Consider the following 12,507-nt stretch of genomic DNA (forward strand, 5'->3'; position numbering starts at 1 on the left):
ATACTTAAACGAACAATTAGGAATGTGAAACCAATGAAAAAACCAAGTCTCAACAAAGAAACAGAAGATATCAAGGGTAGCCAAATGGAAATTTGGGAACTAAAAAATGTAATAACCACAATAGAAACCTCAACAGCAGAATGAAGGGCATAGAAGAAAGAGCAGTGGACTGGAAGACAGAACAATCTATGCTACCCAATCTGCCCAACCCAGAGAAAAGAGCCTCCCCCCAGAAAATAAAACAATGCATGGACTGCAGGGGCCTGTGGGACCACAACAAAAGACTTTACATTCTTCCTTGTCATCAGCCCCAGAAGAAGAGGAAGAAGGTTGGAGCTGAAGAAGTACTCAGAGAAAAAATGGCTGAAAACTTTGTAGATTTGACAAAAGACAAGAATCTAGAGATGCATGAGCTAAGCAAACCCCAAGGAGAATAAGCCCAAGGAAACCTACTGAGACTCATCATAGTCAAACTTCTGAAAAATAAAGACCAAAAAAAAATCTCAAAAGCAGTGAGAGAGAAACAACAGCTTACCTATAAAGGAAAACAGCTTGAATGATGGCATATTTCCCATCAGAACCCATGGGTGCCAGAAAGAAGAGGCTCAGTAATTTTCAAGTACCAAAGGAAAGAATTCTCCATCCAGTATTCTAGATCTTGTGAAAATGTCCTTTAAGAATGAAGTGGGGGTGGCACCTGGGTGGCTCAGTGGGTTAAAGCCTCTGCCTTTGGCTCAGGTCATGATCCCAGGGTCCTGGGATGGAGTGCCACATCGGGCTTTCTGCTCAGCTGGGAGCCTGCTTCCCTTGCTCTCTCTCTGCCTGCCTCTCGGCCTGCTTGTGCTCTTTGTCTGTGAAATGAATGGGTAAACTCTTAAAAAAAATAAAAAATAAAAGAATGAAGGCCGGGCACCTGGATGGCTCAGAGGGTTAAGCCTCTGCCTTTGGCTCAGGTCACGATCTCAGGGTCCTGGTATCGAGCCCCACATCGGGCTCTCTGCTCAGCAGGGAGCCAGCTTTCCCCTCTCTCTCTCTGCCTGCCTCTCTGCCTACTTGTGATCCCTCTCTGTCAAATAAATAAAAATAAAATCTTAAAAAAAAAAAAAAAGAATGAAGGGGAAATCAAGATAATTCTCAAAGGAAAACAAAGAACATTTGTCACCAGCAGACCAATGGCTAAGGAAGTTTTTTAAACAGAAAGACACAGTAAAAGAAGGAAGTTTAGAACATCAGAGACGGAGGAAGATCATGGAAAACAAAAATACATATACATACAATCAACTTCTCTCAAATTTTGTAAATTATGCTTAATAGTTAAAGCAAAAATTACAACACAGTCTGATGTTCAAAATGTATGTGATGTGGAGAAGATATTTAAGACAATTAGATTGCAAATGGAGGAGGGTAGAATAATAGAAAAGCAAGTTTTCTGTACTTCACTTGAACTAGTAAACTGGAACTGTCAATGTGGAAAACAGTTTGGCAGCTTCTTTAAAAAACTGTGTAGCTACCATATAAATCAGCAGTTGCATTCCTGGGCATTTATGTTTGCACAAAACCCCACACACAGGGGTTCATAGCCGCTTTATGTATAATAGCCGCAAATCAGAAACAACCCAGATGTCCTTACAAGCTGGGGGACATTCGTCCTGTGGGCGCCCCGCCCAGCAACCCAAAGGAGCAAACTGTTGATCACAAGCAACCACCTGGAAGCCTGCAGAGAGTTATGCTGAGTGAGGATTCCTGAAGTGACAAAAGTCACAGGAACAGATTAAGGAGGAGGTGGGACCAGGCGAGAAGTGGGTGTGGCTATAAAAGGGCAACATGCGACATCCTTGTGGTGAAACGGTCTGTTTTCTTGACTAAATCAGTGTTGATATCCTGGTTAGGATACTGCATTATGGTTTGGGATGATGCTACCATTGAGGGGTGGGAACTGGGTCAAGGGTGCACAGGAGCTCGTTCTCTTTCTCTCTCTCTCTCCTTTTTTTACAACTGCATGTGAATTATCTACAATTATCTCATGATAAAATCTTCAAGAAATAGTATTGAAAGACACGGACTTCTCAACACCACAGTGGCCATTTTGAACTTGGGACCCCAGGGACTGTGTTGAAACAGGCCTGTTGTTTAGTGTCTGAGCCCTGGGGCTGTGTTGGCGGCGCTCATGATTACAGGCTTCTTTCGGGAGCTTTCAGAGAATTTGCTTTGCGCTGCCCGAGTTGAAAGGAAACATTGCACTGGGCATTCTCTGTCCATGAATTTCTAATTGCTTTCCCACTGGGTGGCTGGGGAAGGACAAGCAGGTCATGCCTGCCAAGGCTAAAAGGCCCTGCTGCCCATAGGGGAGAGAAAGTGTGAAGAGGTCCTTGTGTCCTAGGGGAGTGTGGTAGGGGGGTGGCCTTAGTGGAGGCTGAACTGAAGCAGACTCAGTGCCCTTGTCCCTAGCTGTGGCTACAGCCAAAGACAGTGGAGTGATGGGAGGTGTGGCCATAGTTGTGAATCTGAGAGAAGAGATCCAGCAGGGGTCCAAATTGAGATCTGGGGGAGTAGCCTTGAACTTCATAGATGTTAAAAAATCAGAATGCAGGAAATAGAGAGGGCTTCTCTATGAGGCAGGCTTTGGTGTCTATAGCTAAGTTCTGTGGGCTGTGGGGTAGGAGATGGGAATAAGGTGACCATATCTGAAGGGACAGGAGTGCTAAGCAACCCCAGGGGAAGGGGTGTATAAATGGCCGACCGCACCCACCACCCTAGCTCAGCAAGTCAGAACCTGCTCTTTAATGGAATCCTGGTGACCTGTGTGCTCATTCAAATCGGAGAAGCACTGCTTTGGAGAGAAGGTGCCAGACACCTAGTGGGAAGAGATCTGAGCTGCCCTGTTCCTGCTGCTCTGAGAAAGGGTGGTTTTACTCTTCTTGGAATTCCAATAGCCTCCCATTGAATTGCCTTTTTCTACGTCTGGCTGACTTGGTTTCTATGTTGTTTGTAACCAAGAGAATCTTACTAATGCATGGGGCAAGCCGAAGGGACAACCATCCCCTCGCCCACCCTGCCCAAAGAATCAGCCAGTTTGCCTTGCCCACTGGATTCTGTCAACATAGGGTCAGTCCTCAGTGTTTGTAGATGCTTTGAGTCTTGTTCAGTGGAATTCCTCCTGAAATGAAAATGTTTTCCATCATTTATCTTTCAGTATCAAGGATTTTCTCAGATTCTTTCCAAAGGGACAGTTTGCTGGGCTGAACATAGAAATCATAGAAACCCTCCCATGTTTACACTTCGGCAAAGCCTGGCTCTGTTTCCCTGGATAGGGAGAGGACTGAAATTTCTCTGTGGGGCCCCTTTTAGTAAAATGCAAAGAAGACATCCATCTCTTCTCCTCCAAGGATCCCTTTCTGGCTAGTCCAGTTCATGGTCACCTGTCCCTTCTCTGAGCCTCTACTGCGGTGGTCCTTGACCTTTTGTATGCCATGGACTCCTTTACAGAATAAGGTTTTCGTATACATAAGATAAAAAACAAAGCATTTTTTAAAAGTTTATATTTTAATTGTCCAGGGCTCATCACGACACGTGCCCTTTATCCCCATCACCTATTTCACCCATCCCCTCCCCCACCTCCCTTCTGGTAACCCTTGCTTTGTTCTCTATAGTTAAGAGTCTGTTTCTTGGTTTCTCTCTCTCTTTTCCCTTTGCTCATTTGTTTTGTTTCTTAAATTCCACATGAGTGAAACCATATGGTATTTGTCTTTGACTTATTTCTTACCATAGCTCCATCCATGTTGTTGCAAATGGCAAGACTTCATTTTTTGTTAAGATTTTACTTATCTATTTGATAGAGTGAGAGAGAGCCCTTGAGTGGGGTAAAGGGCAGAGGGAGAAGCAAACTCCCCACCGAGCAGGCAGCCTGATATGGGACTTGACCCTGACTCCGGCATCATGACCCAAGCCGAAGGCAGACATCTAACAGACTGAGCCACCCAGGTGTCCCAAGATTCCATTCTTTTTCATGGCTGTGTAATATTCCATTGCATAATGTATACCACATCTTCTCTATCCATTCATATCGGTGGACACTTGGGCTGCTTCCATAATGTGGGTATTGTAAATAATCCTGCTATAAATATAAGGGTGCATGTATCCCTTTATATTAGTGTTTTTGTGTTCTTTGGGTAAATACCCAGTGGTGGGATTGCTATATCATAAGGTAGTTCTATTTTTAACTTTTTGAGGAAACCCCATGCTGTTTTCCACAGTGACTGCACCAGTTTGCATTCCCACCAACAGTGCACAAGGGCTTCCTTCTTCTCTACATCCTCGCCAATACCTGTTGTTTCTTGTGTTGTTGACTTTAGCCATTCTGACGGGTATGAGCTGATATCTCAGTGTAGTTTTGACATTTCCCTGTGATGAGTAATGGTGAACAAACATCTTTTCATGGGTCTTCTTTGGGAAAATGTCTATTCATGTCTTCTGCCCATTTTTAATTGGATTATTTGGTTTTTTGGGGTGTTGAGTTTTATAAATTCTTCATGTATTTTGGATACTAACCCTTTATCAGGTATGTCATTTGCAAATATGTTCTCCCATTCTGTAGGTTGCTTTTTAGTTTTATTGATGATTTCCTTCACTGTGCAGAAGCTTTTTATTTTAATGTAGTCCTAATAGTTTCTTGGGGTTTTCTTGGCGGGGTGGAGGGGGGGCGGGGGTTGCTTGACCTATCTAGAAAAAAGTTGCTATGGCCAATGTCAGGGAAATTACTGCCTGTGTTCTTTTCTAGGATTTTTATGGTTTCAGGTCTCACATTTAGGTCTTTCATCCCTTTTGAATTTATGTTTGTGTATGGTGTAAGAAAGTAGTCTAGTTTCATTCTTTTGCTTGTAGCTGTCCAGTTTTCCTAATGCCATTTGTTGCAGAGACTGTCTTTTTCCCATTGGGTATTCTTTCCTGCCTTCTCAAAAATGAATTGACCATGTAATAGGGTGTTTATTTCTGGGTTTTCTATTCTGTTCCATTGATCTATGTGTTTATTGTTATGCCAGTACCATACTGTCTTAATGACTACAACTTTGGGTTGGGAAGCCCAGAATTGTGATGCCTCCAGCTTTGTTTTTCTTTTTCAAGATTTCTTTAGCTATTTGGGGTCTTTTGTCATTCCATACAAATTTTAAGATTGTTTTTTCTAGTCCTATGAAAAACATGCTGGTGGTGTCTTGATAGAGATTGCAATAACGTGTAGGTTGCTTTGCATCGTAGACATCTGAACAACATTAGTTCTTCCAATCCACAAACAAAAATGTCTTTCCATTTCTTTGTGTTGTTTTTAATTTCCTTCATCAGTGAAAAAAAAACAAAGCATTTGTAAGAAGCCAGTTATACTGAAATACAAATACCAAAATATTTTAAAAGGTGAGCAATTTAGGGGCACCTGGCTGGCTCATTGGGTTAAAGCCTCTGCCTTTGGCTCAGGTCTAATCACCATAATTTCAAAGTAGTGATGAATAAATAATTTGAGGTATCTGCAACAATTGTACTGCGATAGGAAAACATTTTATAAGTTCTATGAAATAATGAAGTCACAGGTTCTGCTACTAAACTTCACGTTTGTTGCTTGATTCATAATCGAAAAAATGCTGAAGTTTCATTAAAATCAAGCTGTAATTTTTTCCCACTCAAGTTCATGGACCCCCTGAAGTGTGTCTAGGAAGGGTCTGTGGACCTGAGGTTAAGAGTCCTTGCCCTAGGGAGTACGAGGTCAGTAATATGCAATAAATTCATTATAACCAGTAACAAGTGTTTTTAAAACCATAAGCCAAACAGGTGTATATGAAGTGGCATTCCAGTCCCCTGCCCTCCACCAGAGTCTGCTCCTCTTCACCAGGATATTGTTTTGGCAATGGACCAGAGTATTATCTTTTCTGTACTACTGTATCCCCTGTACTACTAGCCCCACTCCAGTGCACGGCAGGGGATGGGCCCAGGAGGAATACTAGATCAGCATTTGTTGACTCTGTCTGTAATGACTCTTTGAATGCCAATATTTGATGATTCTGAGATTTTTATTATGTTGAAACCCTCAGGTCTCTTATGACACAATGAACCACTAGATGGCAGCAGCGTTCCACAGACTGTCCTTTCCCTGACCTCAGTATCCCATCCAGGGGCTGTTTATTTTTTGAAGGCTCAATTCCGTTTCAGTCTTGGAAAATTCAAGCTCACTCCCCTTCCCGCTTCCTCCCACCCCCATGGACTTCCCGGACAGGATTATCGCTGTATGATTTTGTTCCTCCAGTAAGGAGGAATGGGTAGTTAGTTACAGAGATTGTTCAAAGGGATGTGCAAAATAATCTGACTGGTCTGCGTGGGAAATTCGATCCCTCCCTGCATTTACAGAGCACCTACTATGTGTCAGACCTAATGCTACGCTTCACTTACATGGATCCACTGTCCCTGTCACAGGTGCAAGACTACATGTTGAGAATGGAGGGGAAGAGCAGCCGGGTCTTTGGGGAAATGGAAAGGTTTAGGGCTGCAACAGAGAAGTGTTGCTGGTATGAAGAGTAATGTTCTCCCTGAGCTGTTCCCTCCACCAGGAACATTTAAGTTACAACAGACTCTGTGATCGCAGTGAAGCTAAAATTTGTATGTGGATGAAACCCAAAGGCAACACACAAACATGAAATCAGAAGTTGGGGTGCGATTAAAGAATGACGCTCTATAGCAAATGTTCTTTATACAAACTCCTCTGTCAATTGCCATTACAGAACAACATAAAAACGTTAAGAAAATAATTGATGATGCTAGTAAGAAGTAGACCTTAAGCTAGCCCTTGAATATATTACCCATGCTTTTGGTAGACGAATCAGGTTTGGTGAGACCTTATAGTAGGTCGTGTTTGGGTCGCTGAAACTGGGAGGAACACACGGGGCTTCTGTGTAGACTCAACCACGTTTGCTTCAAGGTGGAACAACAGCCTTTTAATCTTCAAATGCAGGAGGCAGGCTGACTGACCTCAGAGTGGCAGAGCTGAATTGCAGGGTCCCTTTAATTTGATGGCACCCTCCCTTACTTCCACGGGATCCTGGGCAGAAAAATGGGCTGCTCCTCTTCCTATCTCCCTGTATCAAATGGCCACCAGAAGACCCCCCCCCGCAGAACACTCACATACAACAATGACAAAAACACACATGCGTGCACACTGTAAACAACAGCAAAACCGGTCCAAAGAAGTGAGATCTTGAAAAGAGTAAAGCCGGCGTAGACTGAGCTACTTTGGGGAAAGGCAGGATTAAGCTGGCCCCAAGCCGTGGAAGAGATGCCCAGGGACAGGAGGGGCTGTGGTGGCGCTGGGGACCCAGTAAACTCTGAACCGGTCAAGGCAGTCTGTGCCTTCACTTTGATAAGGTAACCTCGGCTTTTTCAACTTCTGTGCTCCTGTGCTTTCTTCTCCTGGTACAAATGCCGTCAGAAGGATCCCCACCTCCCACACTCTTATTATGGTGGCTCTCCAGAGAGGCCAGGCTGCCCAAGGTGGTAGCAGCAGAGAGTAGGGGGGGAGGGCGGTGCGTGGAGAGGCATGGGAGTTGATGAGACACGAGTGGGTTTGGAAAATAGGGTGGATTGAAAGGATCAAACCCTCAGGGAGGGGTGAGGGGAACTCTGCCAGTGCCTTGCACCCTGGAGTTTACATCCTCACGTTAATCCTAAAGGTTTATTCCAGCAAGCCCTCCAGGATGTTACCAAAACTCAGAAAGTCTAAGAAAGCTGAAACCCCAACAGAAGTGAGAAAACTGTGCTTTTAAAAAATATAATCTGTGGGACATGTGGGTAGCTCTATTGGTTAGGCAGCTGCATTCAGCTCAGGTCACGATCCCAGGGTTCTGGGATCAAGTCCCACAACAGGCTCCTTGCTCAGCAGGGAGCCTGCTTCTCCCTCTCCCTCTGCCTGCCACTCCACCTGCTTGTGCCCTCTTGTTTGCTCTCTCAAATAACATCTTTTTTGAAAAATGTACTTTTTCATATTTTAAAATAATTTGGCAACAGTTTTTCTCTCTTGATGGTAAATGAAACAATGGTGTGGCTTGCAATCAGTGGAATCTTAGATTTGGTGAAAACAGATAATCATAAAGATAGAGCCATGAGCTCACCACCGTGATCCAGCCCCTACACGGACACCCAGGCCAGAATCCTAGTCCAGGTCACAGGGGATAGTTGTCATCTCTCTCCTCAGATATGGGGGCTCCCACTGCCTTTGGGAGACAGGCGTGGGAGGGGGATCTTGGGGTGACTGGATTGATCACCTTCTTGGCAGCTGAGGGCTGGGCTGTCTCCAAACTCCAGGGCACATCCAGGTGTGTGTTTAGAATGCAGGTTTTCAGGGCCTGCCCCGGAGGGTCTGGTTGGGTGGGTGTAGGAGTGGAGCCCCAGCTGACTCAGCCAGCCCTGGCTCCTCCTGGTGCCAGGGGACTCTCTGCTTATGGGCAGCATGTCCGTCATGGGTTCAAGAAATGATCCTTACCTGAAACTTGGAAACCCGAGTTTGCTTCCGGATGCTATCGGTCAGGTAGTGTGCTGAAGCTGGCTAATCCTGGTTCATGTGGAATTAGTCATAAGTTTCCATGTAGATAATTAACATTGAATAGTAAGGATACTATTAAACAACTTCATATAACTCTCTACAGTTTAACAAACAGTATTTAACGTGGCATAGCCTCACAAGGCAGACACTGCTATCCCCATTTTTCAGATGGGGAAACCAAGACTCAGAGGAGCTAAGTGTCATGTGGCTTATAAGTGAGGCAAGAACCACAGCGTTTGATGTCCTTTCCCTGCCCCCTTCTCTTCACAGCAGAGCCTGTGTGAAGAGCTCAGGGTGGGTGGGATTGAGACAGCCCAACCCCCCAAGCCCCACAAGTTTCCTTCCCAAATCTTAAAGTTAAGTTGGAAACCTTACACGCCCCCAAGGGAATCACTTGGGAGTGATGACCAAGCAAAGTCACAGAAGGTGCCATCAGCCGATGGTTTCGTGAATTCACTTACACAAACACACTGGAGGCAATGCTCAGCTCTAAGCCTTCAAACTATCAAAAGTTCCCAGATGTTTCCCTGGACTGTGTTCCTTGACTGCATGATGATTCCTCTACCCTCGTTCCTGTGTGTGCAGGGGAAGCAGAACTCAGGGCTGAGGTGGCATTTCTTTCTCTTTCCCTTGGCTGCAGTGAGGCTCGTGGTTTTCTCCAAGACAAACACTAAATTCTTGAAAGCTGAGCCTGTCCACTCTGGGTGTGAATGCAGATGGTGATTTAGTCTTTGGTTTCTGCAAGTAAGAACTTTATTGCCCACGCTGCTTATTGACTTACGAGCTGATTAAAAGGACGGAAAAAAACCTCTCCCAGCTAAAGACACGCACCAGACTTTTCCAGAGTTTAAAGAAAGTTGAAATTCAGCAGCAGTTTGGCTGCAGTTGACAGAAGGAGGTTTGAGCCAAATTCAGCCTTCGAATTAAGAAGGTGTTAAAAGGTCCAGGCTTGTAGCTCTAAGGAGTACAATGTCTTCCCTTAAAAAAACGGAAAAGTTAGCTTCCAAAGTTGATTCCCTCAATCTTGGGTTTTGGTGAAAGGATAGAGGGGATTATTCAAATAAGTCAGGAATCCAGAGGGAGCCACGGAGACCTGGCCGATGGTTTCAGGAGACGGGCAGCATGACAGTCCTCATCAGCTGTCCTGATCACATCACACACTGGCCACCTGGGCACACAAGCCCTCTGGGTCTCTGAGCTCTCATCTGTCATTGGCCGGGGCAGGGGAGGGGTGCGGCTTTTCACATGGAGACCTGGAGCTGACTCTTGCACAGATGGGTCTAGCCAGCACAGGGTTTTGACTCCCCTTTCCCTCTCTTGCCCCTCCCTGCCTGTCCCCCTCCCACTCCCCTTCCCTCCCCTCCTCTTCCATTCCCGCAATGTGCAAGCCATCAGGAGGGCTGTGCCCCTACGATTCATCGATTCCTCCTTCCTACCATTTCCTGATTTTTATACCCATTTCACACACCCACAGTATAGGAGCCTGTTAAGGACTCTTGCAGCTTTAGAGATTCTATGACTAAGATCTTTGTGATTCATTCACATTTTGAAATACTAAAATCATTGGGCTGAAAAATATTCGTTGATATGTTAAAGTATTCACAATGTAATGCTAGTATATTAATAATATGCTCTTACCAGAAAGCCATGTACAAAAACGGGAACCATGGAAATCTCTGGGCTTTGAGATGGTGGATGACTCGTTTTTTAATCTTTCTGCATCACGTGACATCCTAATTATTAGTTTCTACCTGACACCCTGGTGAACTGTAAGCTCTCTGAGTGCAGGGTCTGTGTCTAATGTGTTTCTTGATGTATCTGTAGTGCAGGTATGCAGAAGGCACTAAATAAATATTCATTGAATGAATTTGTGAATGCTTTTCTGGGTTGTAGGAGTTGTCCGATGAGCATATATTACTTTTTTTTTTTATTATTGTATTTATTTATTTATTTCGAGAGACAGCATGAGTGGGAGGAGGGACAGAGGGAGAGGGAGAAAGAGAATCTTAAGGAGGGCTCATTGTCACTACCCTGAGATTATGATCTGAACCGAAACCAAGCGTCAGATACTCAACTGACTGAGCCACTCAGGCCCCCTGAAGTGTATATTACTTTTATCATTATTGAGGCGTAGGAAAAGCAATAAATGTTAATGTAAAAAAATAAATTGTCCTCTGATAAAAATTCATATCCTTAAAACAAACAACGTCAACAACCCACAGACATTTGAATATTAAGTAAGTAGCCAAATGTTGAACGGGGCTTATGCTGTCGTGTCATTTTAGAAGGAGACATTGTGGGGTGCTCGGGTGGCTCAGTCAGTTAAGCATCTGCCTTCTGCTCAGGTCATGATCCCCATGTCCTGGGATGGAGCCCCGAGTTGGTCTCCCTGCTCAGTGGAGAGCCTGCCTCTCCCTCTCCCTGCCACTCACCCTGCTTAAGCTCTCTCTCTCTCTCTGACAAATCAATCTTAAAAAGAGAGAGAGAGAAGGAGACATTGTCAGGGCACCTGGGTAGCTCAGTCAGTTAAGGGTCTGCCTTTGGCTCAGGTTCTGGGATCGGCTTGCTCTCTCTCTGTGTCAAATACATGAATAAAATCTTTAGAAGGAGACATTGTCAGTTCCAGGGGCCCCCAGCCATGGGGAGTGTCTCCAAGCATGGAATGTTCTCTGAGAGTCAGCTTTGAATAGCAGACGCACCTGACAGCCCCGAGCCGCCTCGGGCTGAGCTGACCGGCGGAGGGGAAGACAGACGTCTAAACTGGGTGAGAGTTTGGGTGTTTGATATTCAATCGAAGTAGACTTTTTATTATAGAACATGAGATGATTTATTAAGACTCAAGAGTAACTAGAAAGCTATGGAAACTGCCCACAATTTTGTTGGAAGAACGGGAGTGACCCAAGGCTCTTCCGAGCCTCTGCTCACACACTCCTGAGGTAGCCCCTCAAATGCATGGATTCCATGTAAGAGATGAGTACCACCGCGTCCTTGAGGGAGGCTTCTGGACTCCTGGAGCCCTGCTTCTTAGTAGCCACTACCCAGCGCAGCCCTGGCGCGCGTTCGATGCCTGAGGCGGCCAGCAAGTGTTTGTAAGGAGAACGACAGGGGATCTTTGGGCAGCTGGGTCTGCCTGCTGCACTAGCGACATGTGGTGAAGGGCAGAGGAGCAAGAAAGCAGACCGAGAGGATGCGTGTGTGTGACAACGGCACGGAAGGACCGTGGTCGTGCGCACTCGTCAGAGCCCCCAGATGGGGTCAGCCCCCGGGTACCCTATCCTGTACCAGGGCCTCCTCCCAGGGTGTTTGTTGCCTGGGGTGGAAGGTCAGCCATTCGGCTTCATGTCAATGAGCCTGGGCAGAAACTGTGTTCTATTTTGGGTTCCCCCAGCAGCTCGCACTTGCTGAAAGCTTGCCATTGGATTCATTGATTGGCAGGGCAGGGCAAAGTCTATTTGGCTCTCAAACTTGGCTGTCCATCAGAATCACCTAGAGGGCTTTTAAAGCTCTGGGGCCCCGCTTCCACCCAGGCCAGTTACATCAGACTCTCTGGGGGTGGACCTGGGGATCTGGGACCTTTTGAAGCTCCAGCCCCCTCCCCCACCCTTCCCCACCAGAAGCCCAGGCTGGGAGGTAGAGATGTACCTGAACTCTGGCCCTTCCTGCTACCTGCCCCAGCCTAATCCTGGCTGACCCCTGAGCGCTCCCCCAGAATACTCTCCTGGGGCTTAATGAGCAGGTGAGAGGCTGGGGCGGGTTGGGGGGGTGGGGTAGAAATGCCCCGCCTCTGCGAGGCTGCTTCTGTCTGTGCCTCAGGATGTAACCATGGTCACCAGCCGCTCAGGCTGAGATTTATGAGGCAAAAATTTCTCTCTCCATAAAAATGTCCTGTGTTCCTGTCATGAAGGGTAATTGAGGCTTTTAGCCCCTGTGTC

Source organism: Mustela erminea, chromosome 7, assembly GCF_009829155.1.
Source record: "Mustela erminea isolate mMusErm1 chromosome 7, mMusErm1.Pri, whole genome shotgun sequence".
Taxonomy (NCBI): domain Eukaryota; kingdom Metazoa; phylum Chordata; class Mammalia; order Carnivora; family Mustelidae; genus Mustela; species Mustela erminea.